Here is a 15,719-nt window from a genome sequence, read left to right as displayed (position 1 = left end):
ATTAGTAGGCTGACATTTCTGTATCAAAATCTCTGACCTATTAAATGCAGCGTATATCATCTTATGATAATGTATATCATTAATGTTGGCATGTATGCAGTGGATGCTGGAAAAATAAATTATTATTTTATTATTATTATTCAGGCCTCCAGGAGTCCAAAGACTCATCGAGGGAGGTCCCTCCTAGGAAACACAAAGTCTATCATACCACACCTTAAAACGCATTGACCATTCTCGCTCTCACCACTCTATCAGGCAATGCATTCTATGGTTCAACCACACTCCATGTAAAGAAACCACTCCTCACCCTCTTTCTCACAGTTTCCTTTCGTAATTTCCAGGGATGGTCCCTTGTCATGACTCCTTCCCACTGTTCAACCAAGTGAAAGAACTCCCCAGTGTCAACTCTGTAACCACCTCTCAACAGTTTAAAAGTCTGAATCATATCACCTCTCCTGCTTCTATCCACCAAACTCTGCAGTCCACACTCCCTCAGCCGATCCTCATAACTAACATTGTACAGTCCTGACACCATCTTTGTTATCTGCCTTTGTACCCTTTCCACAGTTAATTTATCCCCTTCAAATCCTGGGGACCAGATCTGAGAACAATAGTCTAAGTGTGGTCTGATCAGAGTAAAATACAACGGAATGATAACCATTTTATCTCTGCAGGTCAGTGTCCTTCTCATTATTGCAGCAATCCTCTGTGTTACTTTCACTACCTTTGATGAATGTTTATTTCTATTTTTTTGGGGGGGGAGGGGGGGATAGGTTTGCATTATAGTTTCTGTTGAGGGTAGCTTTCAAGAGAGGTTTATATATATATATATATATATATATATATACACACACACACACACACACACACACACACACACACACACACACACATATTTTATTGCAGTGACACTATAATCATTTGGCAGAATATGTGGCAGCAAGATTATGCATTGAATGACTGGAAGGCCTTCTGACATATTAGGTTCATGTCCACAATATATCTGACAGCTGACTTACAAAACCATTTTTGACTGCTGTACCTCATAATTTAAGGGTTTTGGATCTTTCTAAGTATGCTTGACACACTCTGGAAGGATAGCAATGTCACAATGCATGGAAAAGGTGAATGGTGGAAACAGAAGATGGATCCTCTTTACTCTGGAGATGACACTGTCCAACTCAGCCATAAGCAAGGCAGTGATGTTTCACCAGCTGATGAAAGTCATCCATCTGCTACATCATGGGTATAGTTGGCATTTCCTCCAACTAAAAATATATCCTTTTGCAGTGGGAATGCTCAATGATTTTTCTTTTTCCCACTGAATTTTTGTTGTGTCACCTTTTGCCCTTTTGTGGGAAAAGGTGACACTATATTCTTATGTATTCTTCATTTTACATTTTGGAAAATTATGGAGACAACTACTGTGTGAATAAAACTTTAGTTTAATATAAACCAAAATCCCTCGACGTTTCGACCTTTATATCAAGGTCATCTTCTGGAGCATATATACTATATATAGAGAAACAAGCTGCACTACAATCTACATGGTTTGCTAAAGTTAATGACCAACCATTACAACAATTATTAGCCTGGCCTCTGGTGAAAAAAAAAAAACCTTACTACATCAACGCTAGAGTTTTATTATTATCATCTATTGTTTGTAACATTACATTGAGCTGATGAGCAAGAAGTTTATATATATATATATATATATATATATATTAACAACATGATTATATATATAAATTCCAACCCATTGGTATGGAATGGTTTTCAATACTAGCTGAAGGTTGCCTAGAGTCCTGAAGTATGCTAGATACTAAATATTAAGTAGGCTGAATATGTGTCATCTAGATTCTTGGAATTTTCATACCACCATTATTGTTGATATTTGGGTGGTTTATCAGAATTTTGCAGGCTTCCTTAAATTTTCTTTCATACCAGGTTTTTGTATGGTGTAAAGAGTGGGTACTTTTCCAGTCAATTTGGTGTAAGGTGTTGAGCACGTGACCTGAGAGGCCTGCTTCACCAAAATTGTTATATTTAGTGTGTCTTATATGTTCTTTCTTATGCATAGGGATTGTACATCCAGTTTCACCAATGTATGGTAAGTTACAGGTGCAGTGGATGCAGTGCTAACTTCTATGGAGGCTTTTGAGCAAAGTGCTCTTGATTCCTTCACTCTAAAACCTACAGTGTGGCTTAGATACGTTGACGATGTGTTCGTTACCTGGTCACATGGGCGACAAACATTAAACACATTCCTTAGCCACCTGAACAAACAACATGAATGCATACAATTTACTATCAAAATTGAAAATCAGAACTTGTTCCTGGATACACTGGTCACACGTCTTCCTTCAGGCAGTCTATCCTTCACGGTCTACTGCAACCCCCCCCCCCACACACACTGGCTAATACATACATGCTAATTCATACCACCATCCATGACACAAAAATATGGAGTCATTAACACCCTTAAAAACAGAGCTATAACAATTTGCTCTAACCAGCAAGCTCTTAAACAAGAACTAAAAATCATCAGCAACATATTTATAAATAATTGCTATAACAAAAATACTATTAATAAAGTTCTTCATAAAACATCATCAAAAAAAATCTAGATTACAATAAAACCATAGCCAACCCATACATTAAAGGGTTATCAGAAAAAATCAACTGGTATGAAAGAAAATTTAAGGAAATCTGCAAAATTCTGATAAACCACCCAAATATCAACAGTAATGGTGGCATGAAAATTTCAAGAATCTGGATGGCACATATTCAGCCTACTTAATATTTAGTAGCTAGCATACTTCAGGACTCTAGGCAACCTTCAGCTAGTATTGAAAACCATTCCATACTAACAGGTTGGAATTTATATACATAATCATGTTGTTAATATATATATATATATATATATATATACACATATAGACTTGTTGCTCCTCAGCCCAACGTAATGTTACAAACAATAGATTTTATTATTATTATTATCTATTGTTTGTAACATTACTCTAGCGTTGATGTAGTAAGGTTTTTTTTCCCCCACCAGAGGTCAGGCCAATAATTGTTGTAACGGTTGGTCAGTAACTTTAGTAAACCATGTAGATTGTAGCGCAGCTTGTTTCTCTGTATATAATATATATGCTCCAGAAGATGACCTTGATATAAAGGTCGAAACGTCGAGTGTGGATTTTGGTTTATATTAAACTAAAGTTTTACTCAAACATGATAGTAGTCTCCATAATTTTCCAAAATGCATTCTGATCGCCGTGTAAGCCTCAAAGAAAGGATATGTATTCTTCACTCTACTTCTCCTGAATATTTTTTTACTATTCTTTCTTCCAGTATTCTCTGGCTGACTCGAGTGTGTCAGGCTGCTTAGATATCTGGGCGAGCACCAAAGCAATGGCAGACAGGCATAATAATACCAGTCTTTAAGAAGGGAGACCAGAAGGATTGCAATAACTATCGTGGCATCTCTCTCTGTTCAGCCTGCCTGGGAAAGTGTATGCTAAGTGCTTGGAAAGACAGTGCAGGAGCATAGTTGAGTCAAAGTTCCAGGAAGAACAATGTGGCTTTCATCCTGGTAGAAGCACAACTGACCAAATCTTCACTTTAAGGCAAGTCTTTGAGAAATCTTGGGAATATGCCAAGAATGTCTACACATGTTTTGTGGACTTGGAGAAAGAATATGACCGGGTTCCTTGGGATAAGCTTTGGCAAGTAGTACAGGAATATGGAGTGGATGGTCAACTATTAGCTGCCATCAAGTCCCTGTATGAATGCCCAGAGTTTTGTGTCAGGGTAAACAGCACAAAGTCTGAACCTTTCACAGTCTCCGTTGGCCTCCACCAAAGGTGTGTTCTGTCACCCCTCCTTTTCATAATATTTATGAACTGGATTGAAAGGCACAGCCAAGGCAGTGAGTTTGTCAGAATTGGAAAATGTAGCATTGGACGTCTGTTTTTTGCAGATGACCTAGTTCTGCTTAGCTCTTCCACAGATGACCTCCAGCGGACCCTGGATAGGTTTGTAGCTGTTTGTGCAGACGCCGGAATGAAGATCAGTGTGCCAAAACTGAAACATTTGTGGTCTCAAGACAACCATCTCAGTGCACTCTAAATGTAAGTGGAGTCCCAATGAGACAGGTGGAGAAGTTTAAATACCTTGGGTCCATATTCACGAATGATGGAAAATGGGACGTAGAGCTAGATACTCGAATTGGCTTAGCAAGCTCAATATTGCGGGAGCTTGGCCGTTCAGTAGTATTGAAGCGGGAGTTAAGCCAGAAGGCAAAGCTGGCTGTCTTCAATACAGTCTATGTCTCCATCCTCACCTATGGTCATGAGAGTTGGGTAATGACCGAAAGAATGCGGACACGAATCCAAGCGGCTGAAATGAGGTTCCTTCGAGGAGTTGCGGGGCTGACAAAACTCGACAGAGTCAGAAGCTCTGCAATTCGGGAAACCCTCAATACTCAACCGCTGCTTCTCCGTGTTGAGAGATCACAGTTACGCTGGTACGGGCACCTGATCAGAATGCCACAAGAGAAGCTCCTTCAGCAGGCCCTCTTTGCCAAGCCAGAGGGTGGGAGGCCACGTGGAAGGCCAAGGACTCGCTGGATAGATTATATCCAAAACCTTGGGTGGACACGTTTGGGAATCCCACCAGAACACCTGAACTTGGTGGCAGAGGATCATGACCATTGGAAGTTCCTCTTGCAGCTTTTGCCCCCACAACCCAATTAGGAAGAGTGGGCTTTGAAGATGTATGTATGTACGTACGTATTCTTTCTTCCAGACCACCATTACTCAAATGCAATGTCCTGGTGCTGTGTTGGATGTGCACTGCAACCCATGGCCATCTGTTAAGGAGGATCCTAGTAGTCTTGCACTACTTTGGGCTCTGCTTTGGCAAGATGGGAAGTCCTGGATGCCCAGCTAGGATCAATCAGCTAATGGGCTTGTCTGCAAGGGTCAACATTGTAGCAGCAAGCCTCTCACCACATGGTCCAGGGTCAGGACCAAAGACTTGAAGTGGTGCTGGTATAATCTGAGATAGTCCTGGTTTCACTCTTGAGCACAGTCATTTCTTGTCGGTCAGTGGGTGTCCATTTATGGCATTGTGGTAGGTGGGGAGCTCTGGTGCCAAACTAAAAACCTCTTGACCATCCATTCTTCATTCTCAAATGTTTCAGAAGTTCTAACAAGATCCTAACCAAGAAATGATACTGTAGATAGCAGATCACTTGATAGCAGAAGTAAGAAACAAGTGATAAAGTGTACTGGAGTTGATCATCCATGCAACAACAGGTGAAAAGCCAATAGGAAAAATGTCATCCCTATTGGGGTTTAGGACTTAAACCCAATAGGGATGACATTTCTTTAGAAATAGGGTTTAGAAGGACTGGTGGGACCTCCCAAAACAATTGAGAAACAACATTCTGGTGATATTCCTATACAAACATCATGTCAGAAAAATTCTGAAAAACTGCTGAGAACAACATCAATGGGTGGAATACCAATTAGAGTAATACCTCATAAAACTCAATTCTTGTAGAGAAGTGAAATCAGAATGGGATCTCTTTGATGTTCCTGATAAGGAGACATGCTCAAAGCTTAAAGATCACGAGTGACAGGTATGAGGCACATCCTAATACATAAGGATTATCACCTGGCAAACACCTTATTTTGATACACCTAAGCCTCCAACTAATATAAAAGCAGCATATCTCTGTAGACTGTACGTTCCTAATCCAGTAAGTGCTTTAAATGTCAAAAATATACATATGCATAAAATGCCTGTTGCAGCTCTATCACCTGCACCCAATATGATAATATAAAGAATGATAACAAATCTTGCTCGATAAGAAAGCTAAATGTGTGAATTGTCAGGGAGATCATCTACTCTTACTCCCATTCATGTCAGAGGTGAAGAGATGAAAAATAAATACAAAAGATTAAAACAGAACGAAATATATCATAACAGAATGCAAAAAAAGGAAGCTAGCCATCACATCTGCTCTCAGATCTTTTTGTGCTGAGAAGGAACTAAGTAAATGTCAACAGCATCTCGCACACGTCCATTCCACCAATTGATAATTTCAATGCAAGTGCACTCAACAGAGAAACACTTGCATCAATCACATGACCTATAGTAGAAACAACTCCAAAAATGGTTTCATTCGATAAGAACCCACTTGTCAAAAAAATTATGGCAATGATATCACTTAAAAATAAACTATCAGGCATATTAACAGAAAAAAAAGGATCAGTACCCACTGGAAGTAAATTAAATTTAAAAAACTGATACATCAGATGATGTATTCAATATTTTTCCAGAGGAAGAGATTGGACAATGGCCACCTATACCTCCCAAAATGAACCTCACAAAGGCAAACTCTCAATCTCCTGAAAACCAGACAAAAAAGCCAAAACAACAGGAAAATGTTTACAATGGAACTGTCATGGATTTGGCCAGAATATCAATATCAAGATTTCGATACAAAAACACAAACCTTTCTGTTCCTTCCTGTATGAAACATATTTAAAACCTAGGAATCTACCTTAAAGAATGCCACTGTTTTATGCAAGGCCAGAAGGTGGTGCTGCTGCTCATGATAACTGCCCACTAGTGGGCAGTTATACTCCTTTCCATCATGTCCAACTTAGTAATGCTCTGGAAGCAGTAGCTATTTGTTTATCCATGATATTTCTTATTATAGTATGCTCAATTTATTTATCACTGGGTGCTGAATTCAATGAAATCAATCTTGATAACTTTATCTTGCAACTATCTTAGCCCATAGGGGCAACTTTAATAGGCACAACACTTGTGGGATAGTGGTGGCCATCACAAATGGGCACCATATCACAGATTGAATCCTTGACAATAATGTCCCTTTTGAATAATAGACTCAATACTTTTTTTCAATATGCCTTATATGCTTTACCTGCTCATATTCTGCAATAAATCTTACATTCTGTTCCCCTGCCATTTATCCACTGCTCGTGTGGGATGTTGAAGAGTACCTATACAGAAGCAATAATTTTTCTGTTATTTGCACAATGTCTTCACAGGAACCATGTCCTCCTACCTGGATACCCATATGTTAAATAAACCAGGCAGACGAGAATACTTCTTCTCATCGTGCAAAATTTGATGTTGACACAGTCACTCAAATGTCTATTAATAAAGCATGTAACAGACTGTAACATCTCTGCAGAAACAGTCTCAAGTCCAAAAACATCATCTCCATTTTCACTCTATCCAAAGTCTTGGTAGAACCCAGAGTGCTGGCTAGCCCAAAAAGACAAGACAGAGCATCCGGTATATTTCATAGATACCCCATCAACATCAAACTTAATAGTTTTTGAGCATTCTCAGGCCAAAGCACACTATGTGAGATGTAAGAGACAAAAACAATCTTGGATCCAAATTACATCATCGATTAATCAAACAATCAGTGCTAAAACTGTATGAGATAAAATGCAGAAAATGAAAGGCAGATACATAACACATTGTTTCTCTACCTCAGACCATAACAGATGTGTTTTTAACATTGCAAGAGCAACAAGAGAAAAACGTAGCTAAATTTTTCTACCTATGGGCTTGAACCATAGAATGAGTCATTTGTTAAGTAGAAACAAAAAGAAAGAGCTTTTTTATTATCTTCATCCAAGAGCAATAGGTCCTAATGATATCCATTATGAAACGATAAAATATTTTCCATCATCATCTATGAATCTCCTCCTCTTAATAAACAACAGAATACTTACAGATGAAGAGTTTCTGTATTCTTGGCATAAGTCTTTGCTATTCCAAAACCAGGAAATGATCCAACAAAAGCAAGCAATTATCAACCTATTGATCTGACCAGCTGTCTTTGTAAGATATTAGAGAAAATGGTTAATTCCAGACATCTCTGGTATTTAGAAAGCAGTGATTTCTCTCCAATACACAATGTGGCTATCGTAAAATCTTTCAACTTTGGACCATTTCATCTGTTTTGAAACTTGCATAATAAAAACATTCCTGAAACAATAACATATGGTTTTAGTATTCTTTGAGATGGAAAAAGCTTATGACACAGCTTCAAAATATGGCATATAGAAGACCTCTACAATCTAGATCACAGGGGACACCTTCCTGTATTTATTAAAAACTGTTTAGCCAAATATTCCGGGTCACAGTGGGAACTATGCTATCTTGGGATGATCGTCACGAATGTTACTTCACCATAACTCTGATGCATGACATTTTTTGCTATTAATGTTATCACTGAACAGCATCATCCTACTGTAAACAATGCTTTATATGTTGGAAGATTTCAAAATTTAATGTCTCTTGTAACATGATGGTAATTGAAAGAACTTCAGCAAGCAATTGATCATGTTGCCCCATGGGCTCTTAGTAACAAATTCAGGTTTTCAGCAGGGAAAAAAGTGTTTGTGTTATACTGGGGTTATTTAAAGTATTCTACTATAGTATTTCATTAATATAAATATTAAAAAGTGTTGGAGACAGGATATCCCTGTCTTACACTTTGGTTTATAGATTATTTTTCTGACATTTTTTCATTTATTTCTGTACATTTGTATATATTCAATACTGCCTGTAATGAAATTAGGTATATTTATTCTTTGTAAATATATCAATTCTCTTCTTTTCTCTAAGTCATTTTAAACAAAAAGCTGCATCCATTTTGGCATTCAAATAACACTTTTTCACTATATAAATTTTCAATTTTTCATTAATTAATCTGTTGCATATTCCATTCCATTGGAATTTGTTCAATTGTTATTTATCATATTAACACAGAGGAGATTTTTCATATGGTAGAAAGAGAGAAAGGAGCAGGGACAAGGCCCATTCCTGGAAGTTACAAAAGGAAGGTGGGTAAAAGAGAAGTAAGTTTTTGCATGGAGACAGGTAGGAACATGGAATGCGTTGCCTGAGAGGGTGGTGAATGCGCAGATGGGGGATCAGTTTAAGGAGTGGTATGACATACTTTGTGATGACTAGCGTTGACCTCACACGATGAGTCTTGTGATTCCACTGGAGTCAGGAAAATAATGATAAATTTTAATAACCTCTGATGAAATTTTTTCCAGCAATTTTATACAGTTCAGAGTTTATCCCATCTTATCCTGCTCAGTTATCATTTTTGTTTTATTTTGGCTGTCCTTTACTTCTTTCGATGCTATTATGTCATCTAAATCATTTGCAAGTTTTTGGTGTAATTTTTTTTTTTTTTTTAAGATATTAATATCATCTATCCAAAGCTCTGTAAAGTAATCTAAGAATTATTTTAAATGTACTTTGATTTATATTTGCCGTTTGTTTTATAGCTGAATTCATATGTTTGATTATTTTATAGGCACTGTTGCTTATTTTATACATATCATTAAAGGTAATAATAGTAGTAAATTATGTTCAGAAAAGAAACATAAGTTTAATGTGAATTATTCACATTACTAGCACAGCCTGGAGTGTATGATGTTTATACTTTGCCTACTATGGATAGACACTAAGCTCTTAAAAATCCTACTTGGAGAAATTACAATCATTATCGCAAGTCAAGACTGGCAGACTATGCTTTGAACACCCCTTCACACAGGATTAAGATAGATTACAGGTGAGACTATTATCCAAGTTGGCAATGGCTATGAAGCAGTCCCCAAACCTTAATAAGCATGCCTGCATTAATCTGCCAAAAATTTGGGGCAAAAGTCATTAAGATCAACTCCTAGGTCTTTAGATCTATTGCCCACTACAATTTGAATTGTTTCACTAACTCACTGATGAGCATAAACTGTAACGTGTTGTTTTGCTCTGAGGATGCTGTTGAAAGTTTATTTTTCACTTGGTTAGACTATAATAAATTTAGTTTAATCCCCCATCCAAGCGTGAGCAAACAAAGTCTACGCCCAAAAGCATCTTCAAGACTGGGGCAAGGCAGCACAACACCAGGCAACTAGGTGCAAAGGTGGAGCAAGCCTCCCTTAATGCATAACATTATACATATCCGCAAGGAGATGTGCTTTGCATTGTGGTAGATGCTGAGATGGGAGTGATGTTGGCTTGCTCTGCCTTTGCGAGTTGCCTGATGTTGTGCCGCCTTGCCTCAGTCCTGAAGATGCTTTCGGGCGCAGACCTTGTTTGCTCATACTTGGATGGGGGATTAAACTAAATTAATTATAGTCTAACCAAGTGAAAAATAAACTTTCAACATCTTTCTCTAAATCCAGAGTAATTTAATAAAAAGGTGGCATACCATTTGGCAACTCCTATAGGTAGAGATGACCTTGCTAATGCTTCTGCCTGGTATCCCCCACTTGGGCCTGGTTCCCACTGAAGAGACCTCAATAAAGGTCGAAACTAGTCTGGGTAGTGGCCCCTTCCCTTAATGCATAACATTATACATATCCGCAAGGAGATGTGTTTTGAATTGTGGGAGATGCTGAGATAGGGGTGATGTTGGCTTGCTCCGCCTTTGCAGTGAGTTGTCCGGTGTTGTGACGCCTTGCCCCGGTCCTGAAGATGCTTTCTTTGCTCATGCTTGGATGAGGGATTAAACTAAATTTATCTGAGGATGCTGGTTTAAAATCCAATGAAATATAAGCCAGTTAATAAAATCCTCTTATAATTTGGTATTTTCTTGGTGTTAGACTTATATGTCGATTCTCCAGCATCATATATTGTTTAAGGAAATTAACAACATAGATTTGATAATTAAAACTATTTAATTACTCAATCCTATATTTCACTGAAATCAAATCAGCATTACTTAATACCAATGTATTAATCTCTGATGCCGATTTGACTTTCACAAAATACAGAAATGACAAATTAAATATTTTTAATTATGAAATCTACATTGTTAATTTCCTTAAACAATATACAGATTTGGTATTTTGTGTGGTCCTGTAATACCATTAAAATAGTTATGAACAACATCACACACCTAAGCTTGTCAACGTGATTTATGAAGTCAGATTTAGATTTGCTGATGACTGTTTTGCATTTGCTGTGTGCTTCGGCACAGGCTACGTATGCCAATGGATCCTTGATGTGAGCCTGCTACATTAAGCTGAATTTTTTTTCTTCGATTGTTTGTTACACTTTCTGTTCTGTTAAACCAAGGCTTAGAAAGTGGATAAGAATTTTGGGTAGAATGAAAGCTTTCATGTCAAGAACAATTTGTGACTTGCTCAGAGCACATGTGTGTGATGTTATGAATGTGTGATGTTAGGTATGTGATATTATGAATAACATCACACACCTAAGCTTGTCAATGTGATTTATGAAGTCAGATTTAGATTTGCTGATGACTGTTTTGCATTTGCTGTGTGCTTCAGCACAGGCTATGTATGCCAATGGGTCCTTGATGTGAGCCTGCTACATTAAGCTGAATTTTTTTCTTCAATTTTGTTACACTTTCTGTTCTGTTAAACTAAGGCTTAGAAAGTAGATAAGAATTTTGGGTAGAATGTGGAATGAAAGCTTTCATGTCAAGAACAATTTTTGTGACTTGCTCAGAGCACATGTTTGAGTCAGAAAAGCAAAAGCAATAGTCAGACCATGGAAAGTAAGAGGAGAAATACAGAAATCATCCCACTTGGTACCTTTGTTCTGTTGGAGGACACAAGGCCAAGAGTGGATGGAGGAAGTGTGTTCTGTTAGGAAGGAACCTGCACAAAATTGTAATCTGTTGTACTGCTCCAAGATGTCCAAGTTTTTCATAATCAATGGCCTTCTGTCCACATAACATTTTCTTATAGTGGTTAGCATAGCTGCCTTCTAAGCAGATGACCCGAGTTCGATTTCAGGCAATCATTTTCAAGACAGAATGCCTGAGGTGTGTTTGCCTGGAGGAACAATAGAAAGTGTGGCACTTAAGCAAGGTGAAAGGGTGGATGAGATGATTGTGATGGCAGGCATGAATGACTTCAGAGGCAGTGTGAATTAGGTGGCAAAAGATCTGATGTTCGTGCTTGAGGTTGTACGGAGCAAGACTCAGAGAGGGAGATGTGTGTGTGCTGTCCAGGTATGATAATGCAGAGCTGATGAGAAGAGCATTAATAATGAATAGTATGATAGCCAGAATGTCTAAAAAAAAAAGAGAGAGGCTCGGAATACATGAATGATTGGAAGGCATTTGAAGAAATGAAAAGAAAAGAACTGTATGCAAGAGATGGTTTGCATTGAATGAGGAAGGACATAGGCATCTGGAAATGTTCTCTGAACGAGTCAGTGTGTCAATGCAGGGAAATTAGAATTATCAGAGTGGATGGTAGCAGGGCTTACCTCTTGTGGGAATAGGTGCTTGAGAGAAGGGAAAATACATCAGGTAATGCTGAATCCAGTGAAGTCTGGAGGGGATAATGACAAGTACAGAAAGAGTGACAATGCCTTTATTCTTTTATATTAATGTCAGGAGTATCCAAAATGATGGAGAAGAATTGGAGGAACTACAATTTCTATGTTTTCATCATTTAAAATTTTGTGCTATGCTTCTAATGTTCCATGTGGCATATTTCACCACTTCCCCCCCCCCCCCCATAGTTTTTTTGATCTTTTCCAATTCACCATCTTTTACTAGGTTTTCTGTCCAGTTTAGATTTCTGTGAGACTTGAAAGTAATATTTGTTTCCCTACATCAAGTTATTATCAAGATGATAGGAATCCTAGTGGTGGGGCTACCACTTTAGGGCAACGCAGCTTGTTCATCTTGGTAACCATTGAAAACTACAGTTCGAGAGAAAATAATCACTCCCTGCCCTCAAACTCCCCTAATAGCACTGAGGTAGGGGAGTATGAAGTAGAAGCAAATAGAGGAAAAAAGAGTAGAAGACCAGTCTACAGATATAATATACCACATATATATTTGCAATAAGTAAGATCTGGTCTAGCTTGGGTATCACTGCTTCGCTATGGCCAATGATATAATCAAATGAGCTCGGTCAATATATATGCAAATACTTATCAATTAACAACGAATGTTTTATATGTGCATGAGACATGCTCATGTAAATATAAAACGAAACAACTGATTTAATAGCATTTTCCGTGGATGTTTACTTACCTGCACTAGAACTCCGTATATGCAACAAAAAGAAGAGTTAATATTAATGATGCACTAAACATGTTGATGAAGGCAATGCTCCAATTTCGTTAGGGTTGTACTCCAAATTCGACATAGTGTACCATTTCAGCATTGCAAACCTACCAAACTAACTCAATTTTAATTTTCAGTATCAGGCATTCAAAATTACCATGTGTTTTTAATTCACGCCTACTTAGATATGTAGGGTCCAAAAGGTCTCCATCAAGGGCGCAAATTATCGATTTTCTAAAATATTCAACAATAACACTGACACAATTTCATATAACCCACATTTCACGTGTAAAGCAATGACGTCCGAATGACATACCCACAGATATTCACCAACCTGTCTTCGCTGTTACGGCAACCATTACAAATAATAAATACTCGACAAGATTAAGTACGTTCGACAACAAAATTACAATCGACAGACATCATTAAAAGAGAAAAGAATAATCATTATTTTTTTAAAACACGCAGATATATGGTTCAAGAATTGAAACGTTAACGCTTCAAAGACGATACGAAACTGAAAACCTTCACAGTACATGGTTTTAGATTTCCCATTGATTCAGATCAAATAAGACATCCGAAACAGTCACTCAGACTAGCAAAATCTGGAATCGAAAGCATGAACAAAATGATGCAAAATCTGCTGGAAAAACTGAAATTCGTTCCAGGATTTGTATCAACAGACGAAAATTTTTACCACAAAGAAACCACAAATGCTTCTTTAAAGAAAATAAATTCGCTAACACTCCCAAATGAACAAGGCGAGCACATTTAGCCCAAAGTATTGTGCTCAAACTCAGGTGTATCTTCTTCTTCTTTCGCTATTCCTTATTCCCTCCATCTGAGTTTGGGCCTGCCTCTTTTTCTCCTTCCCTCCACCTCCATACGCTCCACTTGTTTACCAACATACTCCTCACTCCTTCTCTCTACCTGACCGAACCACCTCAGCCTGCTTTCTTGTACCTTCTTACCGATCGGCCCCACCTTGATCATCCCTCTGATGTAATCATGCCTTATCCTATCCTTCTTTGTCACACCACTCATCCATCTCAACATCCGCATCTCCGCTACCTCCATCTTCCTCTCCTGTGCTTTTGTTATAGGCCACGTCTCTATGCCATGGAGCATCGCTGGCCTCACCACCATCTGATACAGCTTTCCTTTCATCTTACAACTCACTCTCTTGTCGCACAGGACCCCACTCATCTTCCTCCAGTTCATCCAGCCGCATGTTATTCGGTGCTGTATCTCCTCATCCAGGACACCATTTCTCTCGACTACCGACCCAAGGTACTTGAATTTCTTCCCTGAAGTTATCCTTTCACTCTGGAGTCGTATGATCATATCCTCGTCACTCCCCTTTGACATATATTCGATCTTTACCCTGTTAATTTTCATGCCTCTCTCCTCCAATACCTTTCTCCACTCTTCCAGGGTCTTTTCAAGCTTCTCTCGGGATGATTCGCAGAGAACATGTCATCGGCAAACATCATGCTCCCTAGAGCCTCCTTCTTGACATCCACCACTAGTACATCCGTGATCAGATCAAAGAGGTAGGGGCTCAGAGTTGATCCCTGATAGAGCCCTACGACAATGGGGAACCCCTCTGTCATGCCGACACTAGACCTGACCTGAGTTTTCGCTCCCTCATACATATCCTTCACCAACCTCATGTACTTTTCCGACACCCCTCCCCTTCTTCCTCGAACACCTCCATACCTCCTGTCTGGCAAGTCTGTCGTACGCCTTTTCCAGGTCTATAAACACTATATGTAGCTCCGCCTGCATCTCCCTATATTTTTCCATCAATCGCCTTATCGCAAATATTGCATCCGTTGTCCCTCTTCCTGGCATAAATCCAAACTGCTCCTCACCAATTTTTGTTTCCCACCGTATCCTTCCTTCAATTACTCTTTCCCATATCTTCAACGTGTGTGTGACATCAGCTTGATCCCTCTATAATTGCCACAATCTTGAACATCTCCTTTTTCCTTGTAGATTGGAACGAGAATACTTTTCCTCCATTCCTCTGGTATCTTTTCCTGTTGGGCTATTTTCCTCATCAGATTCCATAACATGTCTATGCCCTCACTGCTCAAGCTTCTCCATATTTCTCCAGGTACCTGGTCTGCCCACACAGTCTTTCCAATCTTCGTTTTTCTCAGTGCCCAATCCACTTCCTCTACTTATGTCCTGCACCGATCCTTCGTTTGCCTCTCCATCCTCACACCTCTTTCTTGGATTCTCCTCATTCTCCTCTTGTAGTACTACTCCTGCGGCGTCCTTTATCTGCTTAACTGATGTTATGTCCTTCAAGGCCATATCTCTAGCTTTCACTATTCTCAACAACTTAACTTCACCACCGTTTCTCCCAGTGGTGAAGCTAAGTTGTTTAGAATAACCTCTTCAACTGCCCTCGCCTTCGCCCTTGCCACAGCTCTCTTTGCACTTTTCTTCGATAATCTATATGCCTTCTTGTCGGCTCCGGTTCCAGTCATGTCCCATTTTTTCTTTGCCTCTTTCTTTTCCCTGATCTCCAACTGCACCTCCTCATTCTACCACCATGCCTCCTTATCATCGGACGGCCCCT

The 15,719-nt window shown here is 38.8% G+C and overlaps 1 protein-coding gene across 1 annotated transcript in view; it reads right to left on the bottom strand.

Annotated features, from left to right (window-relative positions):
• Nucleotides 1-13,585, bottom strand: part of LOC150098002 (organic solute transporter subunit alpha) — a 190,179-nt gene extending 176,594 nt beyond the window's left edge. Inside the window, exon 1 of the mRNA XM_090405982.1 lies at nt 13,097-13,585. The gene's annotated coding sequence lies outside the window, so the exon portion shown is untranslated. The remainder of the gene's footprint in view (nt 1-13,096) is intronic.
• Between the last annotated feature and the right edge of the window lie 2,134 nt (nt 13,586-15,719).

The sequence above is a fragment of the Typopeltis vanoorti genome, chromosome 16 (genome assembly GCF_054136105.1).
Source record: "Typopeltis vanoorti isolate ZY-2024b chromosome 16, IOZ_Tvanoo_1.0, whole genome shotgun sequence".
NCBI classification, from domain to species: domain Eukaryota; kingdom Metazoa; phylum Arthropoda; class Arachnida; order Uropygi; family Thelyphonidae; genus Typopeltis; species Typopeltis vanoorti.
Note: the sequence above shows the minus strand (reverse complement) of the source record. Positions and strands in the feature narration are given on the sequence as shown.